Raw genomic sequence first — 26,102 nt, 5'->3', positions numbered from 1 at the left:
ATGAATAGCTTTTGGGAGGACAGCCATTTTCAAAGTATTACTTCTATCAATCTATGAACACATGGTGGCTTTGGAGGTTTTGTTTGTTTGTTTTGTTTGTCTGTTGGTTTTTTTAAGTGTTTGACTTTTTAAACTAAGTTTTAAACACTTTTTTGTTTTTTAAAGTTGATTCTGTATCCTGTTACTTGACCAAAATTGTTACACAATTCTGGAAGTTTCCTGGGAGAATTTTTAGGACCTTTTATGTATAAAATCATGTCATATACAAATAGGGATAATTTGACTTCTTCTAGTTCTATTTGTACCCTTTTAATTTCCTTCTCTTGAGTTATTGCTCCAGCTTTGACCACAATATTGCAAGAGTATGGAGGTACAGAATGGCCCTGCCTACTTCCTGGTTTCAGTGGGATTGCTCACAGTGATGTTGGCCACGGGTTTGTCATATGCCTTTATTATGTTGAGCTATACTCCCTCTGGTTCTATTCTAGCAAGGGCCTTTATCATGAAGACAGGCTAGATTCTGTCAAAAGCGTTTTCTGCAGCTATTGAGATGCTCATATGATTTTTGTCTTTACATTCTCTTATGTGATTTATTACATTGATTGACCTATTTGTGGTGAGCCATCCCTACATCTCCGGGACACAGTCGACTTGGTCATGGTGGATAATCATTTTGAGGTATGTCTCTATTGGTTTGTGAGTACATTCTTGACAGGTTTTTAAATGTAAGAAGGATTGGCTGTGGATCTTATCTGAAAGTTTGGTAGAGTTCTGCTATGAGTCCATCTGTGCCTGGACCTTTTCAGTCAGAAGACTTTCTCTTACTGATCCAATCTCCTCTGTTTTAGTTCCAATCTCCTCTTTTGTTATGGGTCTACTTAGTTTGTTGATCTCCTCTTGATTTAACTTTGATTCTTTGGATAAGTCTAGAAATCCATTCATTTCTTCCAGATTTTCCAACTCATGGAGTATATGTTTTTAAATCTACATTTTTCTTTTTTTAACAATCAGAGTTTCTTTTGGTGTTGGAATGTTTCCGTTTGTTTCTGACTCTGTTCACTTAGACTCTCTCCTTCCTTTGCTTAGTTGGTCCAAAGTGTCTGATGAGTGAATCTTTTCACAGAACCAGCACTGGGTTCAGTGATGCCTTTTTGTCTATTTCATTCATTTTTGCTCTGACTTTTATTTTTTAAATTTTTATTAGGTATTTTTTTCATTTACATTTCCAGTGCTATCCCAAAAGTCCCCCATACCCTCCCCCCCAACTCCCCTACCCACCCACTCCCACTTCTTGGCCCTGGCATTCCCCTGTACTGAGGCATATAAAGTTTGCAAGACCGATGGGCCTCTTTTTCCAATGATGGCCGACTAGGCCATCTTCTGCTACATATGCAGCTAGAAACATGAGCTCCGGGGTACTGGTTAGTACATATTGTTGTTCCACCTCTAGGGTTGCAGACTCCTTTAGCTCCTTGGGTACTTTCTCTAGTTCCTCCATTGGGGGCCCAGTGTTCCATCCAATAGCTGACTGTGATCATCCACTTCTGTGTTTGCTAGGCCCCGGCATAACCTCACAAGAGACAGCTATATCAGGGTCCTTTCAGCAAAATCTTGCTAGTGTATGCAATGGTGTCAGCGTTTGGAGGCTGATTATGGGATGGATCCCCGGGTATGGCAGTCTCTAGATGGTCCATCCTTTCTTCTCAGCTCCAAATTTTGTCTCTGTAACTCCTTCCATGGGTGTTTTGTTCCCAATTCTAAGAAGAGGCAAAGTGTCCACACTTTGGTCTTCGTTCTTCTTGAGTTTCATGTGTTTTACAAATTGTATCTTATATCTTGGGTATTCTAAATTTCTAGGCTAATATCCACTTATCAGTGAGTACATATCATGTGAGTTCTTTTGTGATTGGGTTACCTCACTCAGGATGATGCCCTCTAGGTCCATTCATTTGCCTAGGAATTTCATAAATTCATTCTTTTTAATAGCTGAGTAGTACTCCACTGTGTAAGTGTACCACATTTTCTGTATCCATTTCTCTGTTGAGGGGCATCTGGGTTCTTTCCAGCTTCTGGCTATTATAAATAAGGCTGCTATGAACATAGTGGAGCATGTGTCCTTCTTACCGGTTGGAACATCTACTGGATATATGCCCAGGAGAGGTATTGCGGGATCCTCCAGTAGTACTATGTCCAATTTTCTGAGGAACCGCCAGACTGATTTCCAGAGTGGTTGTACAAGCTTGCAATCCCACCAACAATGGAGGAGTGTTCCTCTTTCTCCACATCCTCACCAGCATCTGCTGTCACCTGATCTTAGCCATTCTGACTGGTGTGAGGTGGAATCTCAGGGTTGTTTTGATTTGCACTTCCCTGATGATAAGAATGCTGAACATTTTTTCAGGTGCTTCTCAGCCATTCTGTATTCCTCAGGTGGGAATTCTTTGTTTAGCTCTGAGCCCCATTTTTTTTAATGGGGTTATTTGATTTTCTGGACTCCACCTTCTTGAGTTCTTTATATATATTGGATATTAGTTCCCTATCTGATTTAGGATAGGTAAAGATCCTTTCCCAATCTGTTGGTGGTCTTTTTGTCTTATTTACAGTGTCTTTTGCCTTACAGAAGCTTTGCAATTTTATGAGGTCCCATTTGTCGATTCTCGATCTTACAGCACAAGCCATTGCTGTTCTATTCAGTAATTTTTCCCCTGTGCCCATATCTTCAAGGCTTTTCCCCACTTTCTCCTCTATAAGTTTCAATGTCTCTGGTTTTATGTGGAGTTCTTTGATCCACTTAGATTTGACCTCAGTACAAGGAGATAGGAATGGATCAATTCACATGCTCTGACTTTTATTATTTCTTACCCTCTCCTGTGTTTAGGCTTGATCTTATGTTTCCAAAATCTTGAGTTGCATCATTAATTCATTAATGTTTGTTTCTTCTAATGCTTTGATGTAGGTACATTGAACTAAAATTTTCTCTCATGATACCACTTTGAATGTGTCCCAGAGATTGTCCTTGTCGTTTCAATTTTCATTTAGTTCTAGGAATTTTAAAAATCTTCCTTCTTAATTTCTCCTTTGACCCATTAATCACTCCGTAGTGAGTTGTTTAATCTCAATAAGTATGTGTACTTACTAGCAATTCATGTGCTGTGCACTTTAAGTTTTATTACATTATGGTTAAATAGAATATGTGGAGTTACTTGAATTTTTCTGAAATTGAAAAGCTTTGTTTTATGTTCCATGGTGTAGTCTAATTTGGAGAAGCTTCCATCGGTTGCTGAGTAGAATATATATTCTTGGATGTTTAAGTGGGATATTCTTTAAGTAACTGTTAGGTCCATGCAATGTATGAGACCATTTAAATTTGACATTCCTCCATTTATTTTTTGTTTAGATGAACTGAATATTAAAGAAGTCTGGGTACTGAAATCTTCTGCTATTAGTGGTTTGATGTTAAGCTGTGTCTTTCATTTTAGTAATACATATTTTGTAATATTGGTTGTACCGATATTTGAGAGTTTGAGACATATACACTTTGGGATATAAATTATTCTTTATTAATTGTTCTCTTAGTTGGGACAAAGTGTCCTTTTTATCTCTACTATTTAGTTTAGAATTTGTTTTGTCAGATATTAGGATGGGAATACCTGCCTTCCTCATGGTCTCCATGTGCTTGGAAAATTTTGTTCTGTTCTTTCACATTAATCTGTGGCATATCTTTAAAACTTAGGTTAGCTTCTCATGGACGATGGATAGATTGATTTTGTTTCTTAATCCACGCAACCAACTTGTGTCATCTGACTGGACAATTTAGACCACTAATATCTAGCTATTATGAAAAAGTGTGTTCTATTGATTGCAGTGATTTATTTATTTATCTTTGTGTTTCTGTAATATAGCTTTCAGTAATATAGTAATATTGTTTCTTTCTACAGTCTTTTGGCTATGTCTATTTCTCTCTTCAGTCCAAAGTATTGCTTTCTATACTCAGTTTAGTATTGGCCTGCTTGATATGATTTTTTAAAGCTGTTTGTATTATGGAAAGTTATTTTCTTTTTGTTCTCCTTAAACTATGGCAGATAATTTTGTAGGTACAGTAGTTTAGGTTAGTAGCTATAGACTTTTATAACTTGAATTATAGTGTAGTGCACTGGCTATAGGCTCCTCTGACTTACAAAGTTTCCATTGAGAAATCAGCTATTATTCCGATGGATGTCCTTTTGTGTGTGTGTGTGAATTATGGTTTTTCTCTTGCAGCTTTTAATGCTCTTTATTTCTTCTGTGTATTTAGTGTTTAACTATAGCATGTTGTGAGCAATTTCTTTTCTGGTCTTATCTGATGTTCTGCATGCTTTATATATATATATTATATATGTGTGTGTGTATGTGTGTGTGTGTGTATACACACATTTGTGTGTGTGTGTTTGCTTAGTTTTTAGAAATTTTCTTCTATTATTTTTGTTGATGAACTGGTATAGGCCATTGACCCTGGGTTCTTCTTCCTTGTCTATGCCTATAATTAAAATGTTTTTTTTTTTAGCATGTACCCTTCCTATATGTGTGTATGTGTGTTTTTAAGTTGGTTTTTTTTTTTTTTTTTTTTTTTGGTTTTTGTTCTTTTACATTTTTCACTTGTTTGGTCTAGTTTCTCTTGATCCATTCGACCTGTAATGTTTTCCCTTGAGTTTTCTAGTTGGCTATTAAGATTTTCAATTTTGTCTTTATTTCATTTTGCATTCTCTTCAATATTGCCATCTTCTAATCTAATTGACCTTTGAATTCCTGGGTCATCATCATCTTTCTCATTTTATTTGTTCTTATATTTGTGTTTTTCTTGGGCTACTTCTTTGTGTCAGTTTTGACTCCTTGAATTCTCTGAGTTTATTAGTCTTTTAAATTCTATGTCCAGGTTCACCAAAGTAATTCTCCTCAGAGAACATTTCTACAGGACTGATGGACCTTGGGCTTGGGAATGGGGAGAGGGGAGGACATTGTCTTGACTTTTTATACTGTTTGTATTTTTTGAAACAAGACCTGAACATGTTGACTTTTTTCGTAGACACAGTAGTCTGGGACAGAGCACAGGAAGTTCAGGAAGTACAGAGCACAGGAAGCATAGGAAGTGGATATGGAGTGGGTAGGATGAAGTCACAGGGTCACAGAAGTCTGGGCTGGTACACAGGATGTGTATCCCAATCAAAGCCTGAAGGTTGGAGGCAGTATGGGTAGAACTGACCAGAGCACAGCAGGGCACTGACCATGGAGCTTAGGCTAGACCTGGCACTGACCATGGAGCTTAGGCTAGACCTGGCACTGACCATGGAGCTTAGGCTAGACCTGGCACTGACCATGGAGCTTAGGCTAGACCTGGGGTATGAGAAGGTGCTTACAGTGCAAGGATCGGGAAGACTCAGGGCTCTAGAGCAAGATAGGAAGCTTCTGGAAGGTTAGATGTGGCACTACTTTTTCTTTGACTGTGGAGCCCTGGTTAACTTGGAACTCACTATGTGAACCAGACTGGCCTCAAACTCACAGAGATTGGCTTAACCCTGCCTCCCAAGGGGTGGGATTAAAGGCATGTGATATCACACCCAGTGATGCCTGATTCCTTATAACTGACTCATTATGTTGTTTAGTACAAATATGGAAATGGGCTCATCTCAAACCCAAGGCTTCTTTCTGGAAGGAATAAGGGGGGAATGGCCAGACTAAGTCTGTGATGGGAAGACAGAATTCTGTTTCTTTTCAGACTTCCTTCTGTTACCTGAGCCCATCACTGCCATCCAGGTTTCCTCTTCATCCCCACATCTCCTTAGTGAAGAGACCTTGACATTGTAACTTTCAGGGCTGAGGAGATTGATTGTTCAGTGGTTAAAAGCATTGATTGCTCCTGAAGAAGATCAGAGTTTGGTTCCGACCCTGTTGTCAGGGGGCTCACAACTGCCTATAACTCCAGCTCCAGGGAGACCTGATACCTCTAGCTTCAGCTGGCACCTCACACACACACACACACACACACACACACACACACACACACACACACACATAGTTAAAATTGATTTTAAAAACTTAATAATGTTTACTTTGTGCTGGGAAGTTCTTTGTGTGGTATCAGTGAAAGGGGGGATCTAAAATGGGGGAAGAAAAAAATGGAAAGAAAAAAAAAAGGAGCATCTATCCCAAGTAAATTCTGCAAGATCTGATGCAGAGCCAAGATGTCCCTAGAAGTGGGGGTGGGGGGGGGTTACTAGAAGCTGTGGGTGGAGATGGGTTGAGTACAAGGTTAGACTCCAGTAAGTTCTGGTGTTCAATTACACAGGAGGGTGATTACAAGTTAACAGGATCTCGTGATATAAATCAAAATAGCCAGAGGAACAGAGTCTAATGTTCTCATCACAAAGAAATGAGACCGCTTGAGATGCTAAAAGGGCTTAAACACCCCGAGTCAGCTCATGCACAGCATGGAATGCACCCTGCAAAGCTGCGTAGACCTGCCAATACAAGGCTATGTAGACACTTAAAATGTCATAAAGCAGACTAGGAAGAAAAGCAGAAACAAAAGCAACCCCCAACTTCCTGCCTGAAGTAGAGAGATGGATGGTCATTGATATGTAACAATTCCTACTTTCCACATGTTGTGAAACCCACTTTTTCTTGGTCTCTATAAAGAATGCATTCTAGCAAGTCACTCCTGTACCTGCTTCATGTCTATCATGATGGAAATTCTCTCCTGATACAGTGGTTGCCTCTGCTGAATAAACTGTGTGGACTGTTTTATAACAAACAAAGAAACATAAAAAAACAAAACAAAATAACTTTATTTCTACTGGTCAGAGCCAGATATGCCTGGGATGCAAGAGTGAATCTCAGTCAGTTTGAAGAGACATTTTCAGGATGTCATTGGTTCTCAGCATTTTTATAAGGAAAACGTTGAATATGGAGAGAGTTTTCATCTCATAGTGGAGAGTTAATAAAGCAGAGAGTAATAAAGGCAGATGGGTGGATAGCTGCTCAATGGTTAAAAGCATCTACTTACTGCTCTTGTGGAGGACCAGGGTTCAGTCCCCAGCGTCTGAGCTGGGTGGCTCACAATCACCTGTTTAGTACATCTGACACCTTGATCTTTGAGGACTCCTGCCCTCATGCACATACTCCAACACACACACACACACACACACACACACACACACACACACACACACTAAAAGTAATAAAGATAAATCTTTACAAATACATGTAGACTTATTGTTAGTGTTGCTATGGGGAGGATCAATGACATTTCATGGAGGATCAAAGGTAGCACAAAAGTCAGTTTGACTCCAATTTTCCTCAGTTAAGAAATCATTCAATACAGAATTAATGCCTTTTATTAAAGGGGCAGTGTTCCTATGATGCTTGGCCATCAACTGCCTGTTATAGTCTTTGCTCTGTATGTGTTTTATGAATTTGAATTCATGTACAACATTTTATATCCTAAGAAGGTAATTCTTTTATCATTTCAGACCTCTTTATTTTAATTTATTTGGATTCTTTAAATTTATTCTTTCATATATTATCTCCCAACTGCAGTTTTCCCTCCCTTCTCTTCTTCCAGTCCCTCCCCACTCCCCACTCCCCACTTTCCCTCCAACCACTCCTCCATTTCCCTTCAGAAAAGGGCAGGCCTCCCAAGGATATCAACTAAACATGGTATATCAAGTTGCGTACCTACCCGCAAACAAAGGCTGGACAAAGCAACACAGTAGGAGGAAAAGAGTTAAGTTATTTTTATAAACTGAAAATATTTACCTAAAATCTGCTTTCTTGATACATGTGTTGTAGCTTTTGTATTTTTTTAAATGAACGATGGGAATGTTTATGGATACACACTGAGACTCCTATCACAGTCTGCTCTTGCTGTCAGAAAATTACATGTTACTTTCAGATCTACAATCCTTGTCCTTAATGTTGGTCTTAACCACTTTCACATTTTTCTAAGAGAAATCACCTAGCTTAAACACAGAGCCAACTGTTTCCTTGTTATATCTCTCTTTTAGATTTTTTTTTAAAGTTATATGCCAATGTGTGACAGGCGTGTGAGTGCAGTTACCCGTGGAGGCCAGAAGAGGGTGCCAGATTCCTGGAGCTGAAGTTACCATTGGTTGTGAATTGTCTTGATGTAGATGCTAAGAGCAGCACATGCTCTTAATGGTTGAGCCATCTTTCAAGTTCCCCATGTTTACCTATTAAAGTATTATCCATAGTGAAACTTAAGTCTTTTTCAAGGTAGAGAGAGATATCTGGTTTACTATTGTGTTTTTCAGTTAAAGCTCTTTCCCTGAACACCGAATGTTTCTGTGAACCTGGCAGAGTTCTAGATTCTTTAGCTGGGTTGCTTGGGTGTCCATCACAGATCATCCATGTCGGACTCTGCAGGAAGTAATTCATGTGGAATTCTTGGCTCCTGCCAATCAAGAGCATGGGCCTGTTTTTTTGTGTTTTCATTGGCTCCCTAATTGGTGATTTCAGAGCCCAGCGGACTATGAAGCCATTGGTATTCAACACTTAAAAATGGAGTCTATCTAAGAAGGAATCCAAATAGGATTCTAGATATGTTTGCTGGTTTTTTCAAACAAACAACCTTAAATCATGTTTAAAGGCAGGCAGAGATGCCAGGAAAGGCCACTGCTGGGTGATTTGAGCTTAGTGAAATCTTGGAATAGTCAGTCTTTGTCCTTAGTGGGCGTCTGAGGATTCATCAGTAACAGAGGATTCAACTGCAGCCATGAGAAAGGGGGTGTGCCTTGGAAGCAGGTGTTGGAAGACTCAGTTCCATGTGGTTCTTCTGTGGGGACACTTGGACAACAAGGATTACTATTCTAGGGGAAGGAGGGATAATAAGAAAGCAAGGGGTTGCCACAGCAGAGCCCCATGCATTCCTTAGGTGGTCTCCTGTACGTTTCTCACCACTGTTCCATAAATTCTTTCAAACAGCTGTGGCCTGCATTTGTACTCTCACTTTTCCGATAATCTCAAAACAATAGAACACCAAGAATGACTCTTAATTCTAGGCAGGCAGGAGCACCATGTCTGCTGCTCCTCAATAAGGCGATGTCTGTCATTTTACGATTGGGTCATCATCCAGTCCAGACCTCATCTGTAAGGCTTTAGCTCTGCAGCCAGAAATAGTATTCTGCCTATGTGTTAGCGATAGTTTTCATGATTCACGGGCAGCATGTTCAGGGGCCATTGAGAATGTGTTAGGAAAGTGTGTTGGAGCACACTGCCCAAATACCCCTTAAATTCTGGGAACCTAAGCCAGGCAGTGGTGGTGCATGCCTTTAATCCCAGCACTTGGGAGGCAGAGGTAAGTGGATTTCTGAGTTCAAGGCCAACCTGGTCTACAGAGTGAGTTCTACGACAGCCGGGGCTATACAGAGAAACCCTGTCTCAAAAAAAAAAATAAATAAATAAAAAATAAATAAATAAAATAAAATAAAATAAAATTCTGGGAAGCTTTCAGCCTCGGCACATCTGATATAGTTCAGTTCCTTGCTTGAGCACAGTCTCATTTTAAGGAAAGCTGTGGTGGCAGGAAAGATGCTTATTAATAAAGCAGAAGCTCCTGTCCTTTGTGTTTTCACTCTGGAGCTGACTTTGCACAGTAAACAGCTGGGTGAAGTCTAATCTAGTTTTCTACTGAAGCTCCTCACCTACCCCCCCCCCCCGACCCCCAGTGTGATTCTGTCTTTGTTCTCTGAAGTCATTTCCTCTCCCTCCAGTGGACCTGCATCCTGGATGCTCACCCATGATCTTCCCTGGATCCCTCCAATTCTCCAGTCACCAATGATCCTGGAGAGGAGGTACCCAAGAGGTACCCTGTCTCCTTAAGAGGACCTGAATCTAAGGTTCAGTAGGTGGGTCTGGAGCGATGTCTCAGCATTAATAGCGCTTCCTGCTCTTGCAGAGAACCTGAGTCCAGTTCTAAGAACCCCCGTCAGATGGTTCACAATCACCTCTCACCTTCAGCCCCATGGGGGAATCCAACACCTCTGACCTCGGCAGATACCTGCACATAAGTGCACACACCCATACAGGAGCACATAACTAAAAAGAAAAGCACATATTTGAAGACAAGGGTTCCAGATGACAAGCTCTGTCATCTGAATACCATGCTGCACCTACTGAAATCGCTGCCTGCCTAGAGACCCCCTCTAAGAAAGTAGGGCACATGCTTTCAAGAACTTCCTATATTAAATTGATTTTAATCCCAGATTATTTTCATATTTTCTCTCCTTGTGAAGCTCCATTTAAGTTAATTAATTTAGGATTTTTGTCCATTTTATTACTGAGCTCCAAGACAAATTGTTATAAATTTGTTTCCTGTTATTTTTTGGGTTTGAATTGCCAGAACCTTCATAATGGTTTTACTTTCTCCAGACATTTAAAGACTACAGAGCGGGCTCTTTCGACAATCTTGGTGCCTGTGGAAATCTGGAAACAGGACTTTGAAAGGGCAAGTGTCTGAAAGGTTATGGTGTAAGGCCGTGGTAGTCACCCTAGCAAACTGGTCAGATATTAAGAGAAGTCATCTGGGAACTCAAATGAATATCCCAGCATTCCTATGTATGGAGGCTTTGGAATCTGAAGATTCCAAGCTAAGCCTGCCTTTGTTGGAGAAGAGGAAAGTCCTGAGTCTGATTTATTCTTGTCTAACAGCCTCCCTACTGTACTCCAAGGTACTGGCTGGAGAGATACTCTATCTTAACACTGTATTACAATGTTTGTTTTGGTTTGGTTTGTTTTGGTTTGTTTTGGTTTGTTTTGGTTTAGCTTGGCTTGGCTTGGCTTGGCTTGGCTTGGCTTGGCTTGGCTTGGCTTGGCTTGGCTTGGCTTGGTTTGGTTTGGTTTGGTTTGGTTTGGTTTGGTTTGGTTTGGTTTGGTTTAGAACATGGACTGCCAAACAGTTTGGAACATCTAAGATGTTAACTATGCTGCCCTTAGGCTCATGAAGCCTCTGCTGCAGACACTTAAACTGCAGCCTCCTAGGGTAGAGGTGGGAGGCTACATAAATGAGGGGCCTCGTGCCCTTCTGCATGAGACAGGTGGAAGGGTGATTTTTTTAAATAGACATATATTAGAAAAGAAGAACATTTTGTGGTGTATATAGATTTGAGTTCGTTTGTGGAGGTGCTTCTGTTGGCAACATCAGGGAGGAGAGGTCCTGTTGACACTTTCCCCCAAATTAGTTTAAAACCATGAAGTCAGACCTACTCCCTAACCTCAAAGTGGGATGATGGCCCATGCCTTTCCTATGTCCACCCACAGTGCTGACTTTGACCACAGTCCAGCTGGATCGGGGACAGAACCAGTACATTCATTGGAACCTATCTGACCCTCTGTCATCCCATATTATTTATGAGACATAACATGCACTGCTTTCTTGATTGTAGTTATAATTACTTAGTTAATGGTGTTGAGATCAAGGTGTTGGCTCCCTTGGGCTGGATGTCATAGAATAGAATAAACTCAAAACAACCTCAGATGGCTTACTTAGATGTCTTTTTTTTTTCCTCAATGGAGAAAACATTAAGGGATGGTAAAAATCCATCCATCAGTTTCTCAAAGATGATTAATTATATGTACATTAATGATGTGTAAATAACATCATTTTTGTTATCTCACAACTCACAGCTTTGTGGGTCTGAGGTGATGCACTAGTCAAGGGTTTTAGTGAGGACTCTAAAGAGAACATTAACTAAGTAGTATCACCTTGGATAGACCAAAGGCATGCAGAATTTGAGGGAAAAAAATCCAAACCCATTTATAACAAAACTTATTTTTTAAAGCAAAAAGACTTGAACTGTGTACAACACATAACTTACAGAAAGTCAAACTTAACAATCATAGTCTCACAGAATATGATAATAGATAGTGAGCATCACGGTTTTTAGCGAGTATGCTTTGAAGAATGTTCGCATAATACAGTTTTGGGGAGAACAAGAATTTCTCTTTATAGTTTCCAAACTGATAAGAAGTGGTAACCCATTTGGGAGAACTGTGGGCATGGTTAGATTTGCCAGCCCTGGAGAACCAAAGGGCTGTTTACTTGACTTCCATCACTGGATGGTGGAATTTGTTTTTAATGTATGTATGTATGTATGTATGTATGTACGTATGTATATATGTATGTATGTACTATGTACATATGTATGTATATGTATGGACATGTATACATGAGAACAGATGCCCATGAAAGCTGGGAAAGTGTGCTGGATCCCCTGGAGCTGCCAAACATGGGTGCTGGGAACTGAACTTGGGCCCTCTGCAAGAGCAGCACCCACCCTTAACCACTGAACCATCTCTCCATACCCAAATGTCAAAACTATATTAGTTATCAGTTGCTAGGTAACACTGTACCTCCCAGCCTGACCACTTAAAGCAACACACACGTTCCTGTTATAGTTGCTCTTGGTAAAGAATTTGTGTACTGTCTAGAATTCCTCCTGAATCATAGTATGTGTCAGCTCAGTCACAAGGTTGAGGTTGCTTCAAGGGTCACTCAAGGAAGGAAGGAAGAACTTTCAAGCTCCTGTGGTTACTGGCAAGGTTTAGTTTCTCATGAGATGCTGGACAAAGGGCTTCAGTTTTGCACTGGCTCCTGGCCACCCCCAGCGATTTGCCAAACATGTTTCTACAGCATAGCAGCATGCTTCACAAAGGCATGCAAACCACAAGGCATTAGAGATAGTCTGCCAGTGAGATGGAGGCCATGGGCTTTTATAACTGAAGTGCAGAAGTGGCACCCTGTCACCTTTGCTACGTCTCTCAGACAGAAATAAATCACTGCCTTCAAGGGGAGAGGGCTACATGAGGTATATTGCTATGAACTAGGAAGGTGAAGTCAGAGGCCATCATACATACATACCTGTGATTCAAAGGCCTCTAAAGTCCTGCCAGGTCACTACTATCCCTACCTAGAAAGGAAGTCACTTGTAAATGTTCTTAGTGTTTCCACAACAGATGACCACATCGGCACCGTCCAGTTTCCATTCACTTCATACAGGACATTAATATGTAGCGAGGCATGTGTAGTACCCTTCCTTTACCTGGTACTCCCCATAAATAAACACTGCTATTTCAGTGTCATTAAATTGTCCTTTGGAGAAGGTTGTATTTAATATGACAGCCAGAGAACATGGATTTTTGTGGACAGAGAAGACAGAAGTAATGGGTGTGGAAGACACTGGCTATCGTATTCATTCTGCTGGCACTGCCTCATTGTTCTTGGCTATATCATGATAGTAGATGGAAACATGTTTGTGATTATGTTTAAAACTGGAATTCAGTTTCTCTGATGGATATGAACTTTATCGGAGATTATTCAGAGTGGAAATTAAGAGAAAACAATGGTGCATGTATGTTTTGGCAACTGAAGACGAATGCTCCCTTGAAGTCCTTTGAAACTTGGGATGGATCAGAAATTTGCTATGGACTTTCTGAGAATGAACTCATCCATTTTATAGCTATTCTATATTAGATTTAAATGTGCTCATATTATTCTTGGCATCCTCGCTTTATGAGACCATAAATCTTTAGGTATGTTACCCACTTGCCATATTTAATGGAAAGCAAAATGCTTTAGTAATAGTACTTTAGTTTGGCAGTATTGCATATTCATAAGCTTGTCCATCTAAAATGTATGTTAAGGTTTCTGTATTCTAGACACTTTTCGAATTTTTAAGAAGTAATTCAGAGTCTATCACAATTCTTGAAGTAAGCACCATTAATACTTCCACTTACAGATAAAATAAGTGGCATACAAGAAGTTAAGTGACCTGCCTGTCCAAGGGCACAGCAGAGGGAAAGAGTGTATCTTGAGTCAGATTTTATTAAGTTCATCGTGTTCAGGTTTAAAGGGTGAGATAAGAAACTATATTGAAAACAGAAGAAAGATTATCTACATGCCTTTTGAGTAGACACATTGAATACAGAGTCCTTCATTTACTGGTTAGAAAATAAGAGCACACTCTGTCACCTTGGTTTGACTGGCTTTGTGTCACCACAGACTATAATAAAAAATATCCCCAGGACCCAAGTTTAAAACTTAGAAACAAGGACTGAACAGTAGTGTTCTTTTAAATGAATCAAAAGTAATATGAAAAAGGTCAGTCTAACCCTGATATAGCTGTCTCTAGTGAGACTACGCCGGGGCCTAGCAAACACATAAGTGGATGCTCACAGTCAGCTATTGGATGGATCACAGGGCCCCCAATGGAGGAGCTAAAGAAAGTATCCAAGGAGCTAAAGGGAACTGCAACCTTATAGGTGGAACAACAATATGAACTAACCAGTATCCCCCGGAGCTCCTGTCTCTAGCTGCATATGTATCAGAAGAGGGCCTAGTCGGCCATCACTGGAAAGAGAGGCCCAATGGACTTGCAAACTTTATGTGCCCCAGTACAGGGGAACGCCAGGGCCAAAAAGTGGGAGTGGGTGGGTAGGGGGGTGGGGGGGAGGGTATGGGGGACTTTTGGGATAGCATTGGAAATGTAAATGAGGAAAATACCTAATTAAAAAAAAAAAGGTCAGTCTAACAGTGGTGTTTTGAATGTGAAGTCCCGCCATGGTCCTGGGCATTTGTGTACTAGCCGGTACACTCCAGTTGGTACCATTGTGAGGGCGTGGCCTTGCTAGAGAAAGTGTGTCACTGCAGGGGTGGAGGTGGAATGGGCGTGGCCCTTGAGTTTTCAAAAGCCACATGCCATTTCTCTTTCCTCTCTGCTTCCTGTTTGTGGTTTGAGAAGTGTGACCTCAGCTCTCAGCTTCCAGCTCCAGGTGCCCCATCTGGCACTTGTTGCCACACTGTCCCAACCATCATGGATGCGAAACCTCTGGAGCTGGAAGCCCCAAATAAGTCCTTTCTTCTGCTCGCTGCCTTGGTCATGGTGCTTTATCACAACAATAAAAAAGGTAACTAATGCACTAACTTATAATTCCCCAACCCTGAAAATAACCTTAGGCCTTCAGCTGTAACACAGGGGTTCCTACAAATCCAGACAGAAGTTTTATGTTAAGAAACATCTTTTAGATTTCTTTTGTAGTTTATAAGCTAGTTAAAACAGAAAAAAAAAACCCACAAGTCCCACTATTAATAAAGGCTGAAATTGAGATTAATTTTATTCTAGAGTCAAACTTATCTTTCATATGAGTTACCCCACAGTATAGTCCATTACTGAGGGAAGCCAGGGCAGGAACTCAAATACAGCAGGAAACTGGAGGCAGGGTCTGATGCAAAGGCCATTATAAAGTACAGCTTACTAGCTTTCATCTTATGGTCTGCTTGGCTTGCTTTCATCCTACCACTCAGGAGTGTTTGCTTCATGGTCATACCACCCATGGTGAGCTGGGTCCTTCCACATCAATCATCAATGAAGTGTACCACAGGGTTGCCCACAGGCCAGGCTGTTGGGACATTTTCTCAATTGAGCTCCTGCTTCTCAAATGACTTAACATGTCATAAATCTAGCCTGAACGCATGGTTTTTACCCGATGATCCAACTAAGTTTGGCTGGGAAATATTGGAGAAATTACACCTGTCCAAACTTAGACATTTTTCCTTGATATTAGTCCAAAAAATACAGTTTAGCAGCAAATGCATTGTATTAGGTCTTATATGCAGTCTAGAGAAGAGTAGAAGAATACGGGAGGGAGGGTTTGATGTAAAAGAGTCAAGCAACTGTGACCATTACCCTCCCCAGGATGTCCTGGAACCAATACTCTTTACTCTCTGGAACAACTGAACACACTCTCCCAGGTATAAACCGAGTGTTTCTGATCACTTTATTAGCATGTGTATTCCTTGACAGCAACTGCTATTCTCTGTGATATAAATGGCATCCTTGCTTGTCCTGCCCTTATTCAGCTTATGTTTGTATCTGGTGTTGCCTATTACAACAGGTTACTTTTCTGTATTTAGTGTAAAGGAGAGAGTTTGATGGACTTTGGGAATGCTTTCAAAGATTTCAGCTCCTAAATGTGCTACTGCAGTGCCTTGTGGGTAATTGCTTACGTTCGTCCTCAATACACTGAAGAGTAGAGCCACTGGGAGAAACTGAGCAGTTTTAACAAGGCCTTGCATTGTGTATTACTCTTCATGAACCTGCTGACTTTTGCCTGTACGAGCAGCATGGGAGTTCCAGTTGTCTGTCTGTTTACAGATACTTGATAATGCTGGCCCTTCCAGCTTGTCACTCTCGTGGGTGTGGAATCTTTCTTGAAGCTTTGAATTGGTTTTGTTTTTTTTGTTTTTGTTTTTTGTTTTTTTTTTGTAGCTACTACAGAAGAAAAACCCTATGAACAAGTATTCATGCTCAGTGGACACTGTCCTATTAAATCTTCAACATGTGTTGGGTTTGTTGCACAGTGACAGAGCATGGGCTTGCCATCAGAGTGGCCTTGGGTTCAGTTCCACAGAGACACACAGACACAGGGGACACACTGTCACTAATGTTGACAGTCTCATTTCTTTTCAACATTAAGGGTTTTTTTGTTTGTTTGTTTTTGTTTTTCCAGACAGGGTTTTCTCTGTGTAGCCCTAGCTGTCCTGGAACTCACTCTGTAGACCAGGCTGGCCTTAAACTCAGAAATCTGCCTGCCTCTGCCTCCCGAGTGCTGGGATTAAAGGTGTGTGCCACCGCTGCCCGGATAATGTTAAGGTTTAATTATAATTGTTTACCCTGAAAAATTAAGAGTTCTTGGTTCGGTTCTCACAGGTCTTTTAGCCATGTAGACTTAGGTACTTCTTAAAGGAACTAGGAATTAACCATCACTTCATTTAACTGCAGGGGTCAGATAGAGGACATAAGGACTTTTATTCATTCTAAACCTTGGTGCCTTGCTTATTAATTCCTTGGGCTATGGTGTGTGTTTCTTTTCTATATGCATGGAATCAGTAGCGGATGTGTGCATGCTATGAACATATTATACAAAGGAGGTGTGGGAAGGCCTGAGGGTTAGGAGCTGCAAGATGGGCAACCAGACAAGGCCAGGACTGAATGTGAGACCCATGCTAGATACAGGAGATTGAGGAGAATGCTTCGAGAGGAGGATCAGGCAGATTCATGGCATAAACCCTGGTATAGGATGTGCAAAGCCCGGCTGGGGGAGAGTTTGTGGTGTGAAGATTATCTAATCTACATAATCTTCACATAGGTCTTGTATTGATTATGGGTATCATATATTGAATACATGTTGATGCATGTGGGGTTTTCTACAGCAAAAATGCTTTTAATATAATAAAGTTCAACCCACACTGTACACTATTTTCTTTCTATGTTGCTTAGATGTGGGAGGAGCTATGCATAGTCAATGTTAGCAGAGGACTATATGCATGTGCGAATATAAAACTTATACTATACCCAACCAATGGACAGAAGCAGCTGACCCCTGTGGTTGAATTAGGGAAGGCTGAAAGAAACTGAGAAGAAGGGCGGCCCTGTAGGAGGACCAGCAGTCTCAATTAATCTGGACCCTCGAGATCTCTCATATATTGGACCACCAAACAGACAGCATACACCAGCTGATATGAGGCCCCCCAACACACATGCAGCAGAGGACTGTCAGGTCTGTGTTCATTCAGAGATGATGCACCTAACCCTCAAGAGACTGGAGGTCCCAGGGAGTTTAGAGGTCAGGTGGGGTGGGGAGTGGGGACATCCATGTGGAGATGGGTTTGGGGAGGAGGTATGGGATGTGGAATAGTCAGAGAGTGGGTGGGGGTGGGGAATAAAATACGGAATATAAAAATTAATTAATTAATCAAAATTACACTAAAAGTAAAATGAGATTATTTTGTATAATCTTCAGTTTTGTGTGGGAGAATTCAGTTAATCTATTTTAAGACTTCCACTGAGAACGTTTACCTTGGTTTAAATTCCATTTCTACCTTATTATTTCAAAAGACAAGTGCAGTCACAGAACTGGAGTGGTCCTTCAGTTATTTTTGAGTAATTCCAGAATCATGAGCGCTTGATCTTAACCTAATAGAATCCCAACACTCGAGTTCTTCAGAACTGACTGTGTTCATAATAAAATGCAGTTCCTGGTCATAATCTACCTTCTGTTTTATATGTCAGAGTTATGTTTGATCATATATTAAATGCAGTGGGATGGAAGCCAAGAATAGCTCAGGGAAGGGGAAAGGGGGGGGGAACCTTGGATCAAGGTTTCAAAATATTATGAAAAGGAAAGAATCCAATGCAACTCTTCCCCTTTCATGTCTGTCTCACCCTGGCTCCCGACTCTCCACCCCCACCACAGTGCTCTCAAGTCTGTGGCCACTGGAGAGCTGCCAGCCATCCACCCGGCAGATGTTGCCATCCAGCGTGTCATTGGTGGTATAGGAGAAAAATGAATAAAGCCTCGATAGTCCTCCAAGTAACTCATTTTATACAACGGTTATTCCAGGAGGAGAGTTTAATTGTCGTCTCTGCATTCCGAATTCTAAGTGGCTTCCCACGGTCAGAAGGACGTGAACTGTGAAAGCAGATGGATACAAACTTCCTCCCATCCGTGATTGGCACCCTTGATCCAAGTCATGAAAAGGGTTCTACAGTGCACAGAGCAGTTATGGTGCTACATTACAGGATACTGAGGATAGCAGGAGGCAGTGGCAGAGACCATGTGAGGCAAGCTACTGATGCTTAGAAACAGTCATCACTCTTTGACCCTTAGCTCTACTGACCCTCCTTGCAGGGTGCCAGCAGCCTTCCAGTTCAGCAGATCACTGGTGCCATTGCTCAAAGGAATGATTTCAATGTACTATTATTGACTTTGTTAGGTCTACACATCACACACACACACACACACACACACACACACACAAATACAAATAACAGAAACTTATGAGAAGGGCTTTGTGGATGCTCATTTATGAATTTACTCAGAGTCTCTTGAATCTAGAAGTTCTGTGAAAAAGTTGCGGGAAGTATTGAGGGCCCCGAAGGGGATAGGAACTCCACAGGAAGAACCAACAAAGTCAACTAACCTGGACCATTGAGGGCTCCCAGAGACAGAACCACAAAACACAGAGCATACATGGACTGGACCTTTGTCCCACCCCCTCCCACACATATGTAGCAGATGTGCAGCTTGGTCTTCATGCTGGTCCCCAAGCAACGGGAGCAGGGGCTCTCCAAAACTCTGTTGCCTCGCCTGAGGATTCTGTTTCCCTATCTGGACTGTCTTGTCTGGCTTCAATGGGAGAGAATGTACCTAGTACCACAGTGACTTGATGTGCCAAGGTGTGTTGGTATCAGGGGTGGGGGGTATCCTTCTCAGAGGATAAGAGGAATGGGGGAGGCTATGTGAGGGGGTAACTGGGAGGAGGGGGGCTGCAATCTGGAGGTAAAGTGAACAAATAAACGAATGGAAGAAAGAAAATTATTCTATCTTGAGCTGGCCTGTGGGCATGCCTGTGAAGGATTGTGTTAACTGTGGGTGGCACCATTCCTCAGCCAGAGAGGTTCATGAACTTTTTACAGCTGAGTATAGGCTACAAGTGAACATGCATGTGTTCAGTTCTCTTTGTTATTGACTATGGATGTGATATCACTAGCTGTGTGAAGCTTTAATTTGGTTTCCACCAAGTGATGGTCTGCCACTTGGAGCTGCAAGCCAAAATAGACCTCTTTCTCCTCTGAATTTCCTTTCATAATGTTTATCACATCAACAGAAATAAAGCTAAAACATTCTAAGATGGAGGATTTCGTCTTTGTACATTCGTTTACAGTGAGAAAGGTTTTATCGTAAGATTTTTTTTTCTAGATGAACTCTCAATGTTTAAGGTTATAATTCATATCCATAAGTGAACAGATGTCTGTTGTCTCCTTTGCTAACTTGAATCATTCAGTGATGTAAAGCAACCAAATACTAAAATACTCTATATTAAAAGTAACTTGTGTTTTTGAGTGATTATTACACTGCAGGCTTTATTGTGTTTTACATACCTTTGTGGTTTTTATCCCCACAACAACCTACAAGACAAGTGCAATTATATGAAAGCTGGTATGTCAGAAGTGTCAGGCAAAGACATTGTGATTGGGCTAGTGAGATGGCTCAGCGGTTAAGAGCACTGACTGCTCTTCCGGAGATCATGAGTTCAAATCCCAGCAACCACATGGTAGCTCGCAACCATCTGTAATGGGAAACAAATAAACCTATGGGCCAGAGTGAGTGGGGGCTGGAGCAGAGGGAGAAGGGAAGGGAAAAAAAGACATTGTGGTTGTGTTTGATTCTGTTGCTTTAATGAAGAAATCAGTCAACATGTAGGTAAAGTGGGAGATCCCAAGGCAGGAAAGTGAATAACTTTTCAGAACCGGGACTGAGACTCACATATCCTATTGAGCTCCAGAGTTATTTCCGTGACCACCAGGTTATCCTTGAGGTTTAGAGCAAAGTAAACAAGGTTAGGATGTTAATGATAAATACAAATGAGCATGTTAACTGCCATTATCACAACCCCTGCACACTGCTGTATGCTGCTACAAACTATCACACAGACATTATGTCACACTGTATGTCCTAAATGTTGCTTGCATGGTCTCGGACCTGCTCTCTGTCTCTCCTGCTGCATCTCCTTTACTCTTCTCTGGGTACCTTCTTCTCTCCCCAAGCCTTGGGAAAACTTGCCCCTGGCCTAAATTGATCCCTTATTGTCCTGTATTATTTTCCAGAAATGTCATCCACATAGCTAATTCTCATTCATTGTTGGAGGTCTGATCCCAATCTTCCAATGACTCCTCCTACCAATTTTTCCCTGTTTTCCTCCCATCCCTTGAAAGCCTCCCACTCTGAGAGTCTTAGCTGCAAATGTGCCCCAACTGTAAGCTGACTGGAAGGGTTGGCTTCCCATTACTCTTGCATATCCTCACTCCTAACAAATATTCTAAGTGTAAAGCCCTAGAAACATGTAGTAGGGGTTTTATTGTTTTCTTTCTGTTCCCAAGAACAAATATTTAAGGTCTTGTTCCTTTCTCATATCCATTTTTTTCTCTTATTCTTCCTCATAAGAAGCCTGGATCGATAGCCAATGAGGTTCTTGGACTGAAGACAAGAAAAAAAAAATCATGTGACAGAAAATCAATGTGGTTTTTATTTTTATCTTGAATGTGTCTCTTCTCGTCTTTCACGCTGGCTAGGGCACGAATGAGACAGGACTTCTAGTGTCTGGCTCATTTCTTTTTCTCCTTCTTTTTTTTTTTTTTTTAGGTTTGGCATTCTTTTTGTTGAGGAATTGCATGGCCAGCAAGTTGATTTGGGGGATATCAGATCATTCAGCTTGCCCTGTCATTCCACGTGACACTGGAAGGACACAGAGTACTCGGATGTATTTAAAAATGGTCCCTCTCCATGGTTTCCCCAGCTAGGGAATTTGATAGTTTAATAACTTTGAAAGCCTCAGTTCAGGGCCAGCACTCAGCAGATGCTGTCAGAATGAAAGAATTTGTTTCTTGTTATGAAGCATTCTACTGAAACACTGCGTACAAGAAATCAGATTCATTTGCATTGAACAATAATTGCAGTATCACACAGTAAGGGAATGTGAAAGTCCTTTGGGAAGTTGTCTTCAGCAACAATGAACAATGCCATTTGTTGACGACTTTTGAAAAGAAACTTCTATTAGAACAATGGATGGCAGCATGAAGGAAATTCATTTCCTATGTCCGTCTTTATTTTTTTGTGTGCCTTCATTCTTGTTCCTCCATCTTATACAGCAAACTATAGTTTAAATAGGATTCTCTGGAGAATCACAGAAGCCCTATCAATCATTGACACACCGCTATGCAGGTATAACTGAGTAGTTTTGCTTTTCTCCTACTGAGTGAGTTCATAAAAGCATATAAGAAAAAAAAAAGCCAACCTGCAATTGACTTAAAGAATGAAAGTGTTCCATTTCTAATATACAGCGGGCTATCCTGTAGTGTTATGGATTGGAAGGTCTACTCATAAGAAGTTGAGAGTAGGGCTCAAGGGGGAGGAAACATGTAAAAATATTAATGAAACAGCAATGTGGCTCATACAGAGTTGAGCCAAGGATACCATGGCAACCCCATCATGAAAGGGCTTATAGTTAGTTGTCTTGACATGCTTGTAAAGTTAGTTCAAACCTTGTCATCCGTTCTGGTTTTTCTAGCCCCATAGGCCACAATTTTGAGTGATCAGTGCAGTGATAAGATGCTACCACCATCCCCCCCACACATGCACACACTCACTCACACACAGACTCTCCTTCCTTGTGCTACTACCTCCTCTAACTTCTTGCACATCCTCCCTGATGTTGCGTCTGCAAACACAGAAAATCTTAGAGAGAAAAGGTTGGGATGGACCAACAGCTTCTCTTCAGAGATTCTTAGAATCAAAATTTTCTGGTCAGTACTGTGGACTCAAAATTTCGGGTTTGGGCCAGGAAATAGTGTTCTGATACCTCCACGTAGGTCTTACGCACTGGGAGCCACTCTCTTCTGGAGAACACATACCTGGATGAGATCACAGATTTGCTCCAAATCTCCATGTGATGGAGCATCTTACCACCAGGTTTTTAATAAGACCATCTTAGAAAATATAGATTGTTAGCTCTGCTTGTGTATCATTCTTTGACGTTCATTTTATCAGACACGTTTTAAAAAGTAATGTTTGTCCCCACCCTCCTACTTAGACTTGGTAAATGTTTGCTGTAAGTAATTAAGCTTTTCTATTTCAAGTTTTATAAAACTTAATTCAAACAAAGTATAATTAGCTTCCAAATGTTTTTAACTAAAGTTGGTACCACATACTTTTCTGAAAGTTACTGACTTCTCACCCATTCTGTTGAAGTTCAACTCCAAAACAACATTTGGAATATCTTATTTGAGCTTAATTTCCCACAATCCCACACTAATAAATAATTTATATTCTGGCCTCAAATAATTTCAGAGGGACATACTTCTTAAAGGGGAGGTGTGCTTGTTTCGAGGGTCTTGTTCTATGGTGGGATTTTATATTAACCCTGCCATGTTCTAAGCTCATCCTGACATCACTTGGGGGGAACCAGGGAAAGAAGGAATCCAGACAGCAATATATAAACCCGATATACAAGAATGGAGAAAACAAAAAGAATTTCTGGTGGGGAGGATGAAAGAGATGTCTATGACTATCCATCTGTAACTTCTAATCTCTGCCCAGTAGTTCCATCTGTTGGTAACCAGACCACAGACACAGTCCTTGGAGTTTGCATTACAAGTCTACAGAAGCCTTGATTATTTTTTCTTTGGTTTTATAGTGATTTGAATAGGAATGGCCCCCATAGGCTCATGTGTTTGGATACTTGGTCATTAGGCAGTGGCTCTCCTTGACAGGGATTAAGAGGTGTGGCCTTGTTGGAGGAAGTATGTCACTGGAGGCAGACCTTGACGTTTCAAATGCTCAAGCTAGGCCCAGTTTTTCAATCTTCCTACTGCCTATGGATCCAAATGTAGAACTCTCAACTACCTCTTCAGCACCATGGCTGCCTGTGTGTCATGATGCTCCCTGCCATGACGAAAAAGGACTAAACCTCTGAACTGTGAGCACAACCCAATGAAATGTTTTCCTTTGTAAGAGTTGCCATGGTCATGGTGTCTCTTCACGGCATGAATGTCAACTAAGACAGGCTTAAAGCAGAAGTACCCCTCTCTAACTTTAATAACTAACCCCAGATCTATAGCTATATAGGCAGTCGTTTCCCCTCCACCAGGAACTGAATCATAACCATGAGTGGGTTAAGTGTGTCAATCAGATACAAAGGTCATATTTTCCTGGATGTCTGAGAGGTTACATGCGTTTGTGCTGCAGATAGTTTTGAGTAGAGTTTCATAGCCAACTAGCTAAATCTGAGCATAGCCACCTGAATACAAGGAAGGCAAGTCAATTTTGATTCTTGGATGTAACAATGAGCCTGGCTATAGGCCGAGAAAAAAAGGTCTGGCTGCTTTCTGAAAACTAAGTTTTCAAGCCAGGGACCAAAACAGATAGGTTTTTTTCCCTCCCTTCCCTGTAACTCATAAAATACAAGGCCAAAGCTTTCCTTCTGTCATCTCCCACCTAACAGCTGATCTATTTCCCAAACAGCCTACCTAAGGAAAGCGAGGTCCATAGAGCGAGTGTTAGTCCTGGGAGAATGCTTTGCATAAAAATACCTCGGGCTATCTCATAGTGCTCAGCCACTAACACAGAAAACTGTCCTGTAACAATGTGGCAGGGAGTGGGTGGGGATGGACAGCTGAGAACTTTGACTCTGTCCTTGTTCGCCTTAGACCCTTCCCCACCTTAGCTTCATGAGTTCTTTTATTTTGACCAGAATTTAACATTATTATTCATGAGTGTCTTTGGGAAAAAAATGAAATAAATATATGTGAAAACACTTGACAATCAAGTCTAAGTTAGGAGCTTATTATTGTATTTCAGTTGATGTTTTATAACTGTGTTAATAGATGAATAGATGATTGGTGGGAATATACTATAAATCAGCTATGTAGTCTTAAACACCTCATATGCAGTATCTAACTTAAACCTCATATGCCTTGAGGTGGGTACAGTTGAAGAGCAAGAGATGCAGAAAGGTGGAGTGACTTACTTAAGAACAAACAGTAAGAGACTCAGGTTTTGAACACAGGTCTGAGCCTAAAGACATCTTTATCAGTACTCCAATGCCCACCACAGAGCTCTGGTCGAGCTGGGAGTATGTCACATCCCAGTGTCTCTTCCCACACCCGCATCTTAATACACACCTTTTCAACTGGCGATTTTACAAGGTTGGTACTCAATGCTAATGCAAGTCATGGCGGACAGCTGCTTGTCTCGTGCTGAATGGAGTGCTCATTGCCAAAACTGGAAAGCAATTTGGCAATCATGTCAGCAATACCAATTAAAGGGTTTTATGTGTGACCATCAAAGTTCGTACTATATAAAGGATGCACTGTGGAGAAAGGAAGTTGGACCATGGTTAACCTCTCTGATAGAATAGAATGTGACCAATAAATGTCATGTGTTCACAAAGATATTTAATAACAATGAATATTTATTATTCTAAATTAAAGCCAGGAACGAAGTCATATAAGAATATGGTTTTAAGCCGGGAGCAGTGTCTGTGTCTATATTATCAGCATTTATGGGGAGAGGCAAGAAGATCAGGAGTTAAAGACTCACCTGGACTACCATAAATATCAGGCCAGTCTGGACGATCAAGAAAGATTCTGTTGCAACTCCCATCAGAAAGAAATACCTATTTTTTAATTATTATTTTTGTTATATATAGTGGCTCTCAACCTTCCTAATGTTGTAACCCTTTAATGCAGTCTCTTATATTGTGGTGACCCTTAACCATAAAATTTTTTGTTGCTACTTAATAACTGTAATTTTGCTACTGTTGTGAATTATAAATATCTGTGTTTTCTAATGGCCTTAGATGACCCCTGTGATAGCATCATCTGACCCCCCAAAGGAGTTGCAACCAATAGGTTGAGAAACAGTGAGATGTGCACTCATGTGTGTGTGTATCTTACATAATTAGCATTTATGAGAAATCGGATTATGCAATGGGTACCATTTACTCATACCTAAAACTTTCATATCTGTATTATTACAGTATAATTTCTTTTCAGGAAAACTATGACTTTAAAACTTTTTCTCAACAAAGTTGACTGAGCCTGATGGATTCACATTTTGGAAGTGGGGTTTCTCACCAAGTTTTCATTCTGCAAGGCATGCAGATCGCCTGTAGCATTTTCTCCACATTCAAACATGAACAACAAAAACCCAAATGGAAACAGATCTGCTGGCAAGATGGCTTGGCTTAGGAGAAAAGGCCAGGGAGCCTATCAGATTCCTTTAGAAACTCTGGAATTTTCACCTGGGCCTGGAGGGAAACTGCCACAGAAGAGGGTGGCCGTTGGCTGACTGGATGGAAGGGTGAGTGGGCAGCAGACATGGCCTCTGCAGAGGAGAAACTGAAGTCTGCTTTCCCAGCTCTTGGGATTCCTTCCTGCGCTCCTGGAGGTTTGGGCACTGTTTTCTCAAGGAAAAAAGAAAAGAGACAATGATAT

General features: G+C 41.0%; 1 protein-coding gene across 1 annotated transcript in view; it reads left to right on the top strand.

Annotated features, from left to right (window-relative positions):
* The window catches only part of Ccbe1 (collagen and calcium binding EGF domains 1), a 234,984-nt gene that overhangs the window by 137,952 nt on the left and 70,930 nt on the right, over nucleotides 1–26,102 (top strand). The window lies entirely within an intron of this gene.

This window comes from Mus musculus, chromosome 18, assembly GCF_000001635.26.
Source record: "Mus musculus strain C57BL/6J chromosome 18, GRCm38.p6 C57BL/6J".
NCBI classification, from domain to species: domain Eukaryota; kingdom Metazoa; phylum Chordata; class Mammalia; order Rodentia; family Muridae; genus Mus; species Mus musculus.
This window is presented reverse-complemented; position numbering and strand designations above follow the sequence as displayed.